Below are 17,208 nucleotides of genomic sequence, written 5' to 3'. Positions count from 1 at the left end.
TCTTTGTTTATAAATACTAATGGTAGCCAAATAATACTTGATAAATAAATGGAAGCTAGTGTTCAGTGCAATAGGTTTCCACTGAGCCTGAGCTATTTGTCTTATTCAGTTGTTTTCTTTACTCCTATAGAAGTCTTCCTATACGGCCGGGCGCGGTGGCTCAAGCCTGTAATCCCAGCACTTTGGGAGGCCGAGACGGGCGGATCACGAGGTCAGGAGATCGAGACCATCCTGGCTAACACGGTGAAACCCTATCTCTACTAAAAAATACAAAAAACTAGCCGGGCGAGGTGGCGGGTGCCTGTAGTCCCAGCTAGTCGGGAGGCTGAGGCAGGAGAATGGCGTAAACCCAGGAGGCGGAGCTTGCCGTGAGCTGAGATCCGGCCACTGCACTCCAGCCTGGGGGCAGAGCGAGACTCCGTCTCAAAAAAAAAAAAAAGTCTTCCTATACAATTGATACTTACTAATGTGCACACTGATATTTAAGGTCTGTTTAACCTTCTTTAGGTGTCACTTTAAATTTAGTGAAGTCGCCTTTAGTTCTTGATTGAAGGCTGGAAATAAGACCAGATCTATCAATTTTCTGTTACCTCAAGAACTCTGGATAGATTTATAGGTGAAGTATAAGGACACAGGCATCTTTTTAAGTTGAAGCTCTGTTCATCTCTCAAGGTAATAAAATAGGTAGAATTTGTTATAATTACATTCCTTTCTAAATTGTAATATATACATATGTATATATAAATATAAATATTTTTCCCCAGCCCAATTATTGTTAATACATTTGAACAGTAAGGGTTTTTTGGTTTTTTTTTTTTGGCCTGTTACCTTATTACTACACATTCCTAATTCTTTTTTGTCCCTGTCTCATTGTTTCTTCTTTCTAGGACACACCTTTAAGTTAACTCAAAAGGATATTGGGGCTTCAGAAGAATAACTGTCAGAGAAATGTTTCCAACTAGGAAGTTTCATTCAATTAAAATAAAGTGAGCTGTATTTCATCAGAATAGGTAATGTTCTAGAATTCCAAGAGAGAGAAAATTGAATCTACAGGTCCTGCTGCTTTTATTTATGGTTTTATTACATTGTATTGCTTATTACCATGTACAAGTTTATAACCCACACAGTGATATTGTGAAATATATATTTGGTCTTTGTTCCTGTTTACTGGCATATAACTCCTAAAATCCTTGAAATCTTCAAAGTACTAAGTGTCTTTTGTAAATGAGTCGACTAATGGCTGGCAGCCCCTAGGTAGCCTTGGGATGGGGCTGGGGATTGATCACCAGAAAGACCAAGGTAGGATTAGAGGTTTAGGGCTTTTAGGCCCACCTCCCAACCTCCCAGGAGGGGAGAAAGGCTGAAGGTTAAGTTGATCACCAATGGCCTATGATTTAATCAATCATGCCTACATAATGAAGCCTTCGTAAAAGCCAAATGATAGAGTTTGGATGAGTTTCTGGATAATTGAACACATGAAGGTCCCTTGAAGGTGGCTCGAATGGGGAGGACATGGAGACTCTGCACCCCTTCCCTCATACCTCACCCTACGCATCCCTTCATCTATGTCTGTTGTAATATCCTTTATAATAAACCAGAAAATATGTTTCCTTGAATTCTGTTAGCTGCTGTAGCAAGTTATTTAAATCTGAAGAGGGAGTTGCGGGGACCCCACTTTATAGCTTGTTGTCAGAAGCACAGGTAAAAGAACCTGGGGCTTGTGATTGGCACTGGAATTGGGGGACACTCTGCTGGGACTGAGCCTTCATCCACTGTGATCTCTGTCAGGATTGAATTGGAGGAGGCCCAGCTGCAGACTCCTCTACAGAATTGATTGCTTGTTTGCTGCTGCGAGAAATCCCACACAGCTGGTGTCAGAAACATGTTGCGAGAGGACAGTGAGTGAAACTGAGTTTGTTTTTTCCTCTCACACACTCACTCTGATTTTTTTTTTTTTAATTCTATGTTTCTAAAGAACATTATGCCTCTATATTCATTTCTAATTTCTTAGTCATAGGCTGTTTTATATATCTTTCTCTCTGGCTTATACTGTGATTCTTCCCACTTCTTGGAACCTTCATATGGTGATCCTAGAGAGCATTAGTGAGAGCTAATCATAGTTCTTGTCTGATTGCAAAAGGTGCAAATACAGTTCCTACGACAATAAGCCTTTCATCTGCATACCAGTCACATTGCAAATCTCTTGATCTACAAGTGGTAAAAATCTCAATATGCACAAATTTTATCTTGGTCAAGTCAAAAATTTAAATCTCAGTTTCTTTGGGGATACTAATACTAGCTTAATTCATAAATTATTGCAAAAATCAAATGACATATTTCTTAGTAAGCAATTTGTAATAGATAAGGAAGAGATATCATAATAAAATGAGTTATGATGGTGTCATTGTTTACTAAATCCCAGACAGCAGTTCCTATATATGGTTGTTATCCAATGGCATATCTCCAAAATGTTTTGTTGGTTTTGCAAGGTCTTCCTCAGCTTCTCTTCTACTCAGAGAAATAGGGGTATAGAGTTCCAGGCAAAGGTAGACATTATATTTTAATTTCTAATGTTTCAAGTTAAGTAAAATGCAAAAGTTTTAAAAATGAATTCAGATTGTTTTAAGCAAAGCAAAACTTAAGTGTGTCAGTTAGCAAAAACGTTGCATTTAAATTTTCTCAGCAGGTTAATTTTTATTTCTGTTTTAAAACATGTACTCTCCTCTAAGCTGTTTTTTTTTTAATGTGTTTGATGGCTTTACTATTGTGATGGCCACAATAATCTCATTTACTTGGAGCCTATTTACTAAAGTGCTGGGAATTTTATGTGTCTTAGTTCACTTTGTGCTGCTATAGTAGGATACCTAAGAATGGGCAATTGGTAATGAACAGAGACTTACTGGTTTGCAGTTCTGGAGGCTGGAAAGTCCAAGATCAAGGTACTGGCATCTGGTGAGAGCCTTCTTGTTTTGTCACCCTATAACAGAAGGGCAAAGAGAAAGGGAAAGAGAAAACTCATAGCTTCAAACCCTTTTTGTAATTGGCATTACTCCATTCATGATGGTGGGGCCCTCATGACATAAGCACCTCTTATAAGGCTCCTCTTCCTAATACTGTTACACTGGGGATTAAATTTCCAGCAGAAGCTTTCTTTAAGACACATGAAAACCATAGCAATATGTTATCTTCAAAATCATGTTCTTAATTTGCTTAAACTATTTTACAATCACATTTTTACATTAATATATATTATAAATCTAAGATTCAATTTGAATTAGTGAATTTTTACAAGAATATCTTTTTCAAAAATCTAAATTACATATGTGTTTGAAGTTATGCTTTAAATGTCTAATTTGATTTTCCAAAAATCTTTAAAAAAGATTTAATTGATCCTCATTATTTGCAGATTCCATATTTTCAAATTTTCCTACTTTCTAATTTCCTACTGGGTTATTTGTAAAAGCAAAATCAAAGCTATGACACTTTCCCGGTCATTTGTGGACATGCTAGAGGTGGTAAAGATTTTAAGTCATCAATAGTACTTAAAAGTGACAGGGTTCAAAATGGCACAGGGTTTTGATGAACCTAGGGCAGAAACCTGAGTATAAAAATTTACTATTCTTCAGCAGGGCATGGTGGCTCATGCCTGTAATCCCAGCACTTTGGGAGGCCGAGGCAGGTGGATCACAAGGTCAGGAGTTCAAGACCAGCCTGGTCAACATGGTGAGGCCCCGTCTCTACTAAAAATACAAAAAGTAGCCAGGTGTGGTGGTGGGCGCCTGTAATCCCATCTACTTGGGAGGCTGAAGCAGAGAATTGCTTGAACCCCAGAGGCGGAAGCTGCAGTAAGCCGATATTATACCACTGTACTCCAGCCTGGGCAGCAAGCCAGAGTCCATCTCCAAAAAAAAAAAAAAAAAAAAACTACTCTTCTTATTGCTACCCATATACAATCAATTACTATTTCCTTTGGACATTATCGGATAAATAATATGTTTTTGAAATCCACCGTTTTGGGACTTACTGAATAATTTTCTAACCATTCTTCCCAGTGGCTTCAATGTTGTATTTCTCACATCCATTTCATTGTCAAAGTTCACCATGATGTATTATTTAAAATAGCACATTAATATTATTCAATAACTGAAAAGAACTATTGTAAAAATTTAAAAATTATTTTTGTTATTTAAAATGTATATAATTGGATACTGATAATTTTTAATTGTATACATTTATAGGGTTCAGAGTGATGCTATGATATATGTATATAATGTGGAATGATTGAATCAAGCAAATGTATATACCTATGACTTCAAATATTTATTATTTATTCCTTCCTTCTGAAACATTGTACCCTTTGACTATTACCTCTCAGTTTTTCCCAGTCCCCAGGCTCTGGTAACCACCATTCTGGTCTCTGCTTCTATGTGCTTGATATTTTTAGATTCCACGTATAAGCAAGTCCATGTGGTATTTGTGTTTCTGTGCCTGGCTTATTTCACTTAGCAGAATATCCTCCAAGTTCATTCATGTTGTCACAAATGGCAAAATTTTATTCTTTTTAAGGCTGAATAATATTCCATTGTGAGTATATTCAAAATCTTTTCTTCATCTATTCTTTGGTGATGGACACTTACATTGAATCCAAAACTTGGGTATTGTGAATAGGACTTCAATAAAACATAAGCGTGCAAATAGCTCTTCAGCATACTGATTTCAAATCCTCTGGATATGTTCCTAGAAGTAAGATTGCTAGATCATATGGTAACACTATTTTTAGTTTTTTAAGCAGCCTCCATAATGTTTTCCATAATGGCTGTATTAATTTACATTCCTTCCAACAGTGTGCAAGAGTTCCCTTTTCTCCACATCCTGACCAACACGTATCTTGCATCTTTCTGATAATAGCCATTCTGGTAGATGTGAGGTAATGTTTCAATTTGCATTTTCCTAATTATTAGCGATGCTAAACGTTTTTTAATGTATCTGATGGCCATTTGTGAAGTTTCTTTTGAGAAATGTCTATTCAGGCTCTTTGCCCATTTTTAAATCAGGTTATTTGTTTTCTTGTCTAGCAAAAATTTTAACCCTAAGAACAGTATTTAGTGGGTTAGGAGGCCACCTGAAATTGTATGCAGAATGGGGTTAAAATGCTTCTTAGTGATTTGTGTCACCCTTGGAAAATATACACAATCTTTTATCAGATTATACAAGGAGTCTTGATCATGTATCCTACCAAAATAAAAAATCTAAAGTCCTTAGGAAAACCTAAAAGGATTTTATTGTACTCCTGCTACCTTTCCAGACTCATCTCTTATCATTCCTTATTAATACTGCAGCAACATTAGACTGCTTGTGGTTCCTAGCACACACCTTAGCTTTCCTCATAGAGACCACATTGATTGAATGCTTTTGTGTTTGTACATTCCTACACAGTACCTGGTTAACTCCTCCTCATTATTTAAGACACTTTACCAAAAATTGGAAATGTATTAAATGGACTAAAAAGAAGTAATAAGACCAGTGTATCTGAGCACAGCAGGAGGGAGTCCAGTGGTATAGCAGGATGTAAGAATGTCAGAGAAGTAGTCAGGGGCCAGATTACATGAAATGTTGTAAACTGGGCTAGGAGTTTGGAATTTTATTCTAGTGTGATGAAAAGCCATTAGAAAGTTGTAATAGAGAAGTCTAACATGAAGTGATTTCCATTTCTTAAAATGACACTCTGTGTCTACCTACAAATAACGGGGAAAAAATTCCAAAACAACAAGAAATATGACTCTGATGTTGTATAGAAAATAGACTGTAGGAGGAGAGATGGGAGTAGTGAGACAAATTATGAGGATATTACAATACTCTATCCAGGACGATGGTTATTTAGCAAGGATTATAGCAGTGACATTGGAAAAAACCAGTCCTTCTGGCTTTAGACTGGGATATGCTTTGGAGGTCAAATTGACGGGGCATACTGATGAACTGTATGAGAGAAAATTGAGATAACTCCTAGATTTTTGATGCTAGTAATTGGATAGACGATTGTGCCATTTATTGAGTGAGAAAAAAAAAAAGAAAGGAAGCATGACTCCTTATATTCTTGCTTGGGAGATTGAATGAAGGATAATAGGCATGATATAAATATGTAATCTATACAGAAAAATGAGTTTTCTATCAGGTAGATAGGGTTTCTATTTAAGCATGTTGAGTTTTAAGTATCTGTGAATGTCTAGTTCTAGAAATTTATATCTAATTCTAGGGAAGTTTTTGTTTTCCATACAACATTGGAAATAATTTTAACATTTAAAATCATTATTTTAATAATACAAATTATGTTATTAATTAGGGATAATTTTTACCTTTAAAAGCAGTATTGTGATAATATTGACCTTTAAAAGCAATATGCTTCCTTTGAGGATGTTTATGAAATAACTCTGCGTACAATGCAAACTATAAGGAGATGAAGGCTTCTGAGCTCATGCAGAAAGATTCACATTTAATTAGAATCATCCACATAATGCTTCAGACTTCTTTTGTGAGTATTGATGATAGGGATTTATATATAACTTGACTTGATTAATTGCAGTTAATCCATTTTTAGACAATTGACTTTCTAATAAAGTAATAAATAACCCTTAACAAAATCCTTTTGAGAATATAGGCTGCAATTTTTAAAGTTTGACAATTGAAAGGGAACTAATGGCTGTAATATTGAATCCTAAATAAAGATGACAGATTTTGGCCTTTTGAGATTATTGCACCAAGTAATATTTCAATATTATTTTTTGTATATGTGTAATAAATACTTTGATCTTTTTAAGCATGATACATTATGATTTAAATTCAGATACCTCACAAGCAGGCTATTTACTTTTCTTAATTCTTTCTTTTGTCTACCCATTGGGTTAAATTTGCCTCAGTCTGTGTCATGCTGGCAATGCTTTCACTTCTTTGTTAGCACTCATCCATGAAATCAAGACGTGTTACTGACATCTCCTATCAGATGTCTAATAGAATCTCAAACTTCACTTGGTCCACGGTAGCTCCTGCTATTCCTTGCAGCAAATGCTTTCATTGCCCCTCAGCATGCCTCCACTCACTCTCTGAAGCTTGTTTAAACTTTCTCAGGTAAATGTTCTGGCTGACTTCCCATTTTCACCTGCAGTAACTGCATCTTTGTCTCTGAAGATTCTTTACCCTCTAAACTGTAGAAACCCACTAGGATGATGCCAACTGTGCAGAGGAATTAACACCATTTAACAAATTACTATTTGGAGTTGATAAATACTTCAGTTCCTCACCTCTATGGTGGAATAATTCTGAGCTATCTGTGGTGCTCTGTTTCCCCGAATTTTCTCACAGCCACTCCCTGTGTCAGCTGGCTTAATAGGACACATCTGTAGTGACAGTTTTCCTTTTCCTATTTTCCCTCAACACTTCTCTACTCATTCTTTGATCTTCCCAAATAGACAGCTTGTGCTCAACTCCTTGTCTCATGGTCTGCTTCTAGAGTCCAAAGTGAGATTCTCCCAAGAAACCATCTCTGAGGGTTCCATAGACTTTTTTTGCATATTGTTTCGTAGTCTTACAGCAATTCCTGTCCTCAATATGTGGTAGAGATAGACAATGAATATTTTATTGTAATCCAATGTCAAAGATGAATTTCACCTATTGTGTTGTATATAATAGATAAAAGTACAGGGAAATAAAAGAGCTGATTGAAATGCAGCACATTCAGACTGGCAGTTTCCAGAAGGATTTCCAGAATGGCATTATCATTTTGATATTGCAGTGAAAATAATCGCTCAATTAGCAATGACTTGTTGATTATTGTGACCATCCCAATCACTTCTTTGAAGGCTGGAGGGTGGAGGGGTGGGGTAGAAAGATAGGGAAGATCCGGTCTCTGCTTAGGAGTTTGTAGTCTTTTCTCCTACCTGTTTTGGACTTATAGTTTCTATCTTTGTGGGGTAATGAGGAAGAAAAGAAGAAGGATGAGGAGGAAATAGAGATAGAAGAAAACAAGGAGAATAATAAGGAGGAAGAAGATCAATCACCTGTTTGTAGAACTAAATTTCTAAGCAAATAGAAAGCCCATTAAAGGGATCTTCCGGTAGCTATGTGAGAAATGTTCCTTCATGACTGAAGAGATAAGAAAAAGGTACCCTTAGAATGATAGCTTTGAAGCCATTTTCTAAGGACCATAGTGTGTCTTCTCTTTGCTTTAACTTTGGCACAATTGATCTCTGGGTCATTACAGGAATAATAGCATAAGTGCTCAGGCAACCTAAATGAGGCTTCTAAAATTCTACAGGTGGATGGGGAATGCACACAGTATAAAGAGCTATTGAATTGAGAGCAATTTCTTATTTACAAACACATATTTCTTAACACATGGTTTTCCATCTTTTAGAGAAGCCTGAACTTGATTTTGTTTCTGGCCGTGTGTGTTTGTGTGTGAGGAGAGAGGGGGCTGAATGGAAAAGGGCTTAAACCCGGGGTATGATTATTGCAGTTCCAATGTTCCCCCACAGGAACATAATAATTGCCGTTAGCAATGTCTTTTCCAAAGTTGAAAGCTATAGCATAAGCAAAATACATGTTTATAGATATCAGGCCTTCAAGCGGGTGAAATTGAAACAAACATTCTTAAGTCGCTCCTTAGAGATGCACACAATTAATTGAAGTCAGATAATTGCATGTGTAATGGCTTCTTGTACACTAAGTACCTGTTTACAAATCAAATTATTAAATTTGGAGTCTCAAGTGTGTGCTTTCTATGCTCAATTAACCCCTTATGACTATGCATAAACACTAGTTTATAAAAATGTGGCTTTTAATATTTTTAAGATCATCTAAATTATAGTATAAATTTATACAATGAAGTATAAAATAAAAACCTGTTTTTTTTTGTAAGTTAAGAGATGCAACATATCAAGTATCGCTCTGAGTTATTTGCTGCTGTTGTTTCAGGTTTACATGTTTATGTGTGAAGCTTGTATTTAAATAAGTTTTCTATGCAACTGAGATACACTCTAAGAGATACACACGTCATAAAAACATGCCTGATAAAAATCTAACAGGGCAACATTCTGAAGACATTTGAGAGTAGCAACCATGCTGCTCCTAACTGAAAAGTACCATTATTAGAATTATTCATTTAATTATTTACTCATTTGAATGTTGTTTCACACCTTATATAGAGTACCATTGAAAGTGTACAAATAGGAAAAAGACTTGATCCCTACATTTCACACATGATTACATAGATCCGATCCATAACTCTAAGGATGAAATAAGCATAGTGCTGTGAGCTTATACCCTTAGACAAACAAGCTTTAAAGCCCAGTTCCATATCTTAAGAAATGAGCAAAACAAGAATAATTATATCATCACTGAGCTTTAGTTTTCTTATCAATAAAAGTGAACCAGTATAACACCTTGCTCACATATGAATATGAAAACTATAAAATGTTTATCATATTCTAAAGGCACATAGAAAAGCATGCATCTTATTGTTCTCTAAGTTAAGGAAAAACATTCTATTCTTTTTAGTGATTCAATTTCTATCATTTTTATAAATGGGTAAGATAAAAAAGCTCTTAAATGGATAATGAATGCCACAGGTAAAGTAAAATCCTTTCGTAGGTAGGCTCAAAAGAAGCAAGAATAAGATTAAGATTCATATAGTGAAGTTATATTGTCAACTTGAAAGCTGTGTGACCATTTGGCTAAACAAATGGTAAATAATAGGGTCAGAGGACAAATTATAGAATGTATAAAGTAGATAAAAATTGCATTTAGTACTGTTATAGATTTGGGCCTACTTTCAGAGCTAAAAGGCCTTTGATGCAAAGAATATGGTAAAAACTAGGAAAAAAACCAATTTGGGTTAAAAATTCTCATTTATTTCCTATTAAACTCTTCAACTAGCGTAAATATTTGAAATAATTCTTCTCTCCAGATAAAAACACAAGAATATCATATAGCACTTGGGATGAAGATAATCCTATTTTATTTTTATATTATCATTTTAAAAGGTTCTCTTCAGTAATAAAACTTTGCTTTTCAGTGATAGGAAAGAAAAATAAAGAGATATCCCTGGCATTGGTTTTCCTACATACAAGAGAATTGATAGAGGGCTGTTTATTAATTTCCTGAACATTACTGCTTTTAGCATTCATTTTGGTGACTGAATATTGACTGTTTGAACTGGGTAAAGTTCACTCGAGTAAAGGAGTCTGTATTTGTTTTACTTGGTTCCTAAAATATAATTGTGTTTTATTTTCATATAATATATTTAAGGCTTATAGGGTCAGGAAAAAAAGGCCTTTAAATATTTGTTTCCTCTTTTATTCCCTCCCTTCTTCTCCCCTTTCCTCCTTTTCTCTCTAACATTTTTTGTCAGTCTTTTCAAAATGAGATGGGCAGTGTTCCCTATTTATGTTCTCTTGAAGGGAAGAAGCCCTTGAGAAAAAAAAATTAATCATTGACTACTTGTGCCCCTGATGTTTTGACTATACATGTTTAATATCTACAATGAGTTAGGTTTAAAAGGCTGGTTCTTCTATTATAAAATAAACATAGAGCTGCCAAACTCCACTCACATTTGTTTGTGGCTAAGTAAGGGATATATATTAAAAAATAACCACATACCCATCGTGTACTTTGCACTGATTTTTATAAATCATGCTTCCTATAGTAGTTGCACATTTTAAGCAGTAACCCAAAGCATTTAGGCTTGACATGACAGGCCCTTATGCATGACAGGCTTTTGTGACTCCGTCAGACAGCTTCTGAGTATGTTTTTGCTGTAGCGATTTTCTTCATAATCAGTCTATCTCGTTTTCACAAATGCATTGGATTGTTAGCTGAAGTGTATTAGTTATGTAGTCAACACTGGGAACAGGATATACCTGTAGTTCCATTAGATGTAAGAGGAGTTTTGAAAAAAACACCAGTTGATCAAGTATTCATTACTGGAGAGATGATATTTTATAGCTTTTCAAAATAGTAGGCTGTGGCTTTACTTCTTCCTGAAATAGTGGGAAAGAAATGGAAAAGCAATCTCATTTACTCCATCTGTCTCATTTAGCTTCCATTCCAACTCTTTGTATTAAAAGTCATTTTTTCCATGGTTATCTTTTTAGAACAAATGTGATTTAAAACATGGTAGTTATGTAGAAGGAAAAAATGGCATTTGAGCAATTTGAGGCATAAACTCAGCAAGTAGCTGTCTTTAAAAAAATTGTAAAAGAAAAAAATTGGTACATGCAGAATATTTATATCAGTGGCACCAACATTTCTTTTAAAAAGTAGATCAGTTTTCCAGGGACAGAAAAATGTGACTTTTTGCTAAAGATGTCATGGTAATCTTCATGGTATTAATAAATAGACAAGAACATTTTCAGGAGTAGCACTTAGTAATGGCAAGCATCTGAGTTTTCTGAAATAGTGTAGTGTCACAGAATCTGACCATTGCTTTTTTATTTCCTTAAAGAAAGTATGATTTTGAAATATCCTTATGCTTTCTACCATTTCTGATGGTAAATATGTAAAGAAACAATGTTACTTTCACCAACCTAAAGAAAAATACAAAACCAAAAGAACCATCAAGATATATAACCTACTGATGTCAACTTATTTACTGACTGGAACAGATATTTTCCACATCTTAGAAAAAATTAAGATCGAAATCTGGCGTTTTTCTTCTTTATGTGCTACTCATCATCATGTATTAGAATTTCTTAGGTCTAAAGTTTATTTTGTGAAAAACAATGAAAATTGTTTTTGTTTGTCATAAAGGTGATGAACAGGTGATGTCTATTTTATATGAAGGTATGTTGAATACACAAGTAATAGTGCGTGTGCTCTGGGTTTCTACAGCCAGTGGTGACTTAATATGGCCACGTGTATCGTTCATGGTTCTCATCAGATCCCCTTTTGGCAAGGTTATGCATTTTCGTTAGACTGGCCCGCATACTACATTCTGACTTATGGAAGATTCTATCTTCACAATCTAACAATTTGCATTAACAGCTAACCATTCTAATGATATTGCGTACCATGGACTTGGAATCTTGGTCATTGGTTCTTTTGTTTTGTGGTTTTAAGTGTTTGGTAATGGAAGCTTTTAACATAAACAAGAATTATTATTAATAATTGCAGGCCTAACCTAGTGGCTCACTCGTGTAATCTCAGCACTTCAGGAGGCTAAGGCATGCGGAGGTCAGGAGTTTGAGACCAGTCTGGCCAGCATGGTGAAACCCCGTCTCTACTAAAAGTACAAAAATTATCCAGGCTGGTGGTGGTGCCTGTAATTCCAGCTACTCTGAAGGCTGAGACAGGAGAATAGCTTGAACCTGGGAGGTGGAGGTGGCATTGAGCCAAGATTGGGCCACTGCACTCCAGTCTGGGTAACACAGCAAGACTCTATCCTTAAAACAAAACAAAAACAAAAACTAAAAGAACCATGAATAATAATTGCAAACTTCCTGTAAATTCTACTAGATTATAATAATTCAAACTCAGTATGGGTCTATGTGTTGAGAATCTCGCTGAGACAGATTTTTAATTTGGAGAATATACTTCATTTTCTTAATCATGCTTTCAAATGGATAAGATTCTTGTTACTGACTTTTTATCTTTAATTTTTTCCCTTGGATTCACTAATTATGAGAATAAAATCATTATTTGTCAATACCAATGGTTTAGGTGATGATACTAGTTTTCTATTTTAATTATATATTGTTGAACCATATGATTGGCAAGACAAACAATGCTGAAGATTTTAAGGATAGATGCATGCTCTGCATTTAATGAAGAAAAATACAATGGATTGGATCCATTAAGACAAAAATATTTTGAGAAAAGAAATAATAGTATTCAGTTCCCTGACTGAACTTAATGGGTTTACAATGATCACAGTATTTTTCCTTAATCTGTTACCTCTAATTCATTCTCTTTCTCATATAAAATAATATAAAATGCTACCATTTGTTTATATCATTTTTTCTTCAATGAGCTTACATATCATTTACTTCATAATATTTTTAAAGTGACATCATTCTTTAATGTATCAGTACTTTTTTGAAGAACAATTATCATGTCTTCTTGATTTGAAAGAGAAATGTGGATGTAGATTATATTCCAAAATATTTTGTAAGAGTCATGAAATAACCTGATAACCTTAAAAGTCACAATAGGAGATAAATACAATGAACATGATTATTTTTAAGGTATGATTTTCATCATCTCTAACCAATATTAATAGAAAGAAGCAGATGCGACTGAACACAGGCACATGAACAGAGGCACTTGAAAATGAGATGAGTGAAATGTGAAAATGGTTGTTGAGAAATACTCTCCAAAAATATTAGAAATAATGGGGTACAGATCAAAGTATATACCTAGTCATTAACTGGAAGAAAATAATTGGCAGTATTATGAAATTAACTAGCTAGCTAGTTCATGCCTTTCAAAATCTCTGAAATAGTGCACAGAAGAGTACAGGGGTCAAGAAACCTATGTCCACAGATTTTCTAGAAGGTAGAAAGAAACATCTGAATTCTTCATGTGTGGACTATTGCAGGGGTCCCCAACCCCCAGTCCATGGACTGGTATGGTTCCTGACCTGTTAGGAACCAGGTCCCACAGCAGGAGGTGAGCCCTGGGCAAGCGAAGCTTCATCTGTGTTTACAGCCACTCTACATCACTCAAATTACCACCTGAGCTCCACTTCCTGCCAGATCAGCAGCAACATTAGATTCTCGTAGGAGTAGGAGCCCCGGTGTGAACTGCACATATGAGGGATGTAGGTTTTGCGCTTCTTAAGAGAATCGAATGACTGATGATCTGTCACTGTCCCCCAGCATCCCCAAATGGGACCATCTAGTCACAAAAAAACAAGCTCAGGGCTCCCACTGATTCTACATTATGGTGAGTTGTATAATTATTTAGTTATGTGTTACTATGTAATGGTTATAAGAATAAAGTACACAATAAATGCAATACTCTTGAGTCATTCTGAAACCATTCTCCTTACCCAAGTCCATGGAAAAATTGTCTTACACAAAACCAGTCCCTGGTATCAAAAAGTTTGGGGACCACTGCTCTATTGAATTTATCATTTTATTATCACTTTTGTTTTCAGAAATTTTCACTTATAGCTATATCTTAATCTAGAGCTTCTTATACTTGAAAAATATAAATGTCATTTTTAAAGGAAAAAAATCATAAATGCACAATCTTGTAATAGTATATGTTAATTGCAATAGTATTTAAAATGGTGGAAAAATAAAACCAGATACAAGTCCCTTATGCTAATAGTGCTCACAAATCTATAAAGCCAAACAAATTAAATATAAACTATAAAAACAATAAAATTCAAATTAACAACATTAATTTTTATTCGACAAATAAGGCTGTTTTGTTGAAACAAAATTGCCTTTCATGAATGTGGATACCAGCTTCTTAGGCACAGGCTCTTTCAGGCAAACTGTCATAAAATTTTCCATTTCAAGCTGTCCCAAGATTTTTATGCATATATCAGTGACACTACTTACTGTTTTGTTGGTTTGAATTGTGTTATTGTGTCCAGTTTCCCTCTCAACTCCTAATAAGGAGCCTGTGATAAAGTACTGCTATTGCCAACTCAATAACATGGAATATAGAAACATAGCCACTCAAATATTAATATTTAGTCTTAGGCAGCCAGATGATCCAAAATGCTTCAAGTAATTTTTAAAGGTTTTCTTATTGAGTGTTCAGGGATCTTAGGAATAGTTTTGGAAAGTCCCAGGGATCCTCAGAACTCAGTGGAGGAGTATTAAGTCAGCTGTGACCAAAATACGAAAGAAATTACTTAAAAAAAATCATGCTCACATATCAGACTATATATGTTAGTAAAAGGAAACAATGTCCAAAAAAAAAAAAAAAAGCAAATAACATAAAAACAAAAGGAAAATTCTCCAAACATAAGGTTGCAATATCAAAACAAGAGAAATTTAGAAAAAATTATATAAAAGAAAAAGAAAATTGAATTTATTTAAGGTACAGAGGGTACATGTGCAAGTTTGTTATATAGGTAAATTATGTGATGCTAAGTTTTGGGTCCTATTGATCCCGTCACCCATATAGTGAACATAGTGCACAATAGGAGATTTTCAGCTCTTTTCTCCTTCCCTCTCATACCCTTTTGGGGTCCTCAGTGTCTATTGTGCCCATGTTTATGTCTGTGTGTACCCAAACACACTGAATTTCTAAAAACGAAAACCGTAAAATACAGGTGGTATTGTGTTGTAATGTGGTCCTCATATATTTTCCCTTGTGAAAAGAAAGAGAAAAAGAAAGAAAGAAAGAAAGAAAGAAAGAAAGAAGGAAGGAAAAAGCAATGCTGATTTCAAGGATAATAGTGGTAGAAGGATAGAGTCAAATTGAAGGTGGGCTGTGGTTAGGACTAAATGCAAAATAACTAGAGCTCAAAGAAGGGTATTCAAAGTCTAGTCAATTTAAACAGAATCCAAAACAAATCAAAGTGTGAAGAAAATGTCAAATGTGTTCAAAATTCTTCTTTAGGGATTTAGCTTTGGTTGGCAGCCAAGTCTTTGTCCTTTGATATGAATTGACATCTGTCTAAATTTGAGACGGTTTTCATTTTCTTTTGTTACTTTTGCCTCCTGAAGCAGAATCCCATCAACAACCCCTTCTTACCAATAGAGAAGAACAGCCTTGCAGGAGAGAAGAAAGGACCTTAACTACATGGCCTTTCTGCAGAAATGGATGATGGCTTTATGATGGTTGGCAGCAGGGACATCTCTGTAGCATTCTGCATTGTTGCTTTTCTTCCGTAATTATTGAAATGCTAATTCAGTTACAGTTTATAAAAAAATGTTTATAGTAACATCGCATTACTATTTTCCACTAAATTCTTTGTTACGATTTTCTCCAAATGTGAATATGAGGTTGATATTTGGGTATTACAATTCAAAGCAAATTCAATTCTTAAACCTTTTATTGGACAAATCCAGTTCCAACTTTCAATGTAATTGAGGTAAAAGGTAAAGTAATAATGGGAACTTGTAAGAGATTCTTTCTTTCTTTGCCTGTGTCAATATATTTTCTGTTTGTGATGACAAAAAGGAAAAAATAACCATAATCATACAATATAACTATCACTTCTATATTTTTTCCCTGTGTATTTGCTTAAACATATGTTACATATATGTAATCCATGCCTTTTGTATTCTTCTGGCTCCCATGAATGATATAAGCATTTTCATTTTGCTATATAGCATTTTAATAATATATAAAATTAATTTCATTAATTAAATTGTGCCATAAAACATTAAATTATCACAGAATCCAAAAAAAATTTAAAAGCTGAACAGAAGCTTCAAATATAATCACTCAAATATCATCATTGTTAACATTTCTATTTACAGTGGACAGATTTTATTTTTTGAAATATATATGTGAATATGAACACATTTGTAGGAATTTCTGTTGGTGCTGCACAAATATCCCCTAGACCCTCATTGGCACATGCCCATGATATCCTCTTGAAAGCATCAATGATGCTGTTCTTGAGAACATTCTTTCAGTTGAAGTGTTGTTGAGTCAATGCCCCAGGAAACAGTTTTTAGCCCAATGATGAGAATTAGAAGATAAAAAGCTCAGCTTCCTTGAAACTCAGATGAAATGACTTTAAGACATTGTGGTGGTTTATTCCTATTAGATGTGGAACTCTTCTAAAGAGAAACTAAGGCTGCAGCATTCTCCATTAGCCTGACAAAGCTTATGGAGTTTCTTCTTAACCAATCATCTTTTCACAGAGGTCAGACCTGTACCATGATCTGAAGAGTCTTCCTTCTAACCTCTTTCTACTCTTTACTCTTCACATGTGTTTCCCCAATAAATCTCTTGTATATCTAATCCTATTTTGCCTGCTTTTCAAAAAATACAAACTAACACAAGTAGTGCCAGGAGTAGTAGGAGAAAACAAAAGTAAAATGAAATTTTGGGACTGGTTAGCGAATGACCTAATGGTCAAAATGGTTGCAATTGGCATAGCAAGGGTAACATTAAAGTAAAAGCTATAGCTGCTACCAAGATACTCTGGACTCCAGATGAAGAAAGGAGTTACCACCTTGCCTAGAATAATTGATGGTTATAAGCAGGAGGTGGAAGGACTGCATTTACACAGTTGGTGCAGGT

This window comes from Trachypithecus francoisi, unplaced genomic scaffold, assembly GCF_009764315.1.
Source record: "Trachypithecus francoisi isolate TF-2019V2 unplaced genomic scaffold, Tfra_2.0 Lachesis_group2, whole genome shotgun sequence".
In the NCBI taxonomy this organism is placed as follows: domain Eukaryota; kingdom Metazoa; phylum Chordata; class Mammalia; order Primates; family Cercopithecidae; genus Trachypithecus; species Trachypithecus francoisi.
This window is presented reverse-complemented; position numbering follows the sequence as displayed.